Genomic DNA, 1,355 nt, shown 5'->3' with positions numbered 1-1,355 from the left:
GCCCTCTCGGTAATCGAGGTACGCATGGTCTCTACTCAAACCTTAGCCCTCTCGGTAATCGAGGTACGCATGGTCTCTACTCAAACCTTAGCCCTTTCGGTAATCGAGGTACTCATGGTCTGCAGATGATTTCTCTAGGTGAGTTTTTTATTCGTAACAGCAGAAAAGGCAGTCCCATGATGCCAGATCAATGTCTGTTCTCATGGGGCGGGCCAATGACTTAGTTAACTTTAAAGGGAATTGGATTCTCTTTCATTAAACAGTTTATAATCACATTACATAATTTCACAAATAGTTGCATCTTTACTCATTCATTTTATACAATAATTAGATACAAATCTCATAACGGAGACTCTTGTATAAACAGAGTTATGGTAATGTGGCTGTATTGTCTCTCATGAGGTCACAAACATTAAACAAAATGGACCGGGTCGTAGCTGGATTCTCCACCGACCGTTTACACATTCTCCAAAACATGGACATTTTTCCGTTCTCAAGTTGTGTGTGTGTGTGTGTGTGTGTGTGTGTGTACATTTGTGAATGTTTTTGTCATACTTTGGGTGAGTGTAGAGGTTTCAGTGACAGTGGAGGAGAGGACTGAGTTACCCAGTGTTCCAGTGTGACAGAGGAGAGGACTGAGTTACCCAGTGTTCCAGTTTGACAGAGGAGGAGAGGACTGAGTTACCCAGTGTTCCAGTGTGACAGAGGAGGAGAGGACTGTAGAGACTGAGTTACCATGTCAAGTGTACGAGGCACGACGAGTTACCGGGTTCAGTGTGACAGAGGAGGAGAGGACTGAGTTATACCCAGTGTTCCAGTTGTGACAGAGGAGGAGAGGACTGAGTTAACCCAGGTATTCCAGTGCTGACAGAGGAGGAGAGCGACTGAGTTACCCAGTGTTCCAGTTGGACAGAGGAGGAGAGGACTGAGCTTCCCAGTGTTTCCAGTGTGACACGAGGAGGATGAGTACCTGAGTTACCCAAGTGTTCCAGTGTGACAGAGGAGGAGAGGACTGAGTTACCCAGTGTTCCAGTTATGTAGACAAGGAGGAGAGAGGACTGAGTTACCCAGTGTTCCAGTTACAAGAGAGGAGGACTGAGTTACCCAGTGTTCCATTGTGACAGAGAGGAAGGACTGAGTTTACCCAGTGTTGCCAGTGTGACAGAAGGAGAGGACTGAGTTTACCCCAAGTGTTCCAGTTGACAGAGGAGGAAGGAGGGAAACTGAGTTACCCAGTGTTCCAGCTGTTGACAGAGGTGAGAGGACGGAGTTACCCAGTGTCATCCAGTTGGACAGAGGAGGAGAGGACTGAGTTACCCAGTGTTCCAGTGTGACAGAGGAGGAGAGGGAGCTGA

The sequence above is a fragment of the Salvelinus sp. IW2-2015 genome, linkage group LG18, assembly GCF_002910315.2.
Source record: "Salvelinus sp. IW2-2015 linkage group LG18, ASM291031v2, whole genome shotgun sequence".
In the NCBI taxonomy this organism is placed as follows: Eukaryota; Metazoa; Chordata; class Actinopteri; order Salmoniformes; family Salmonidae; genus Salvelinus; species Salvelinus sp. IW2-2015.
The sequence above is the reverse complement of the archived record's forward strand: the minus strand, read 5'-3'. Positions refer to the sequence as shown.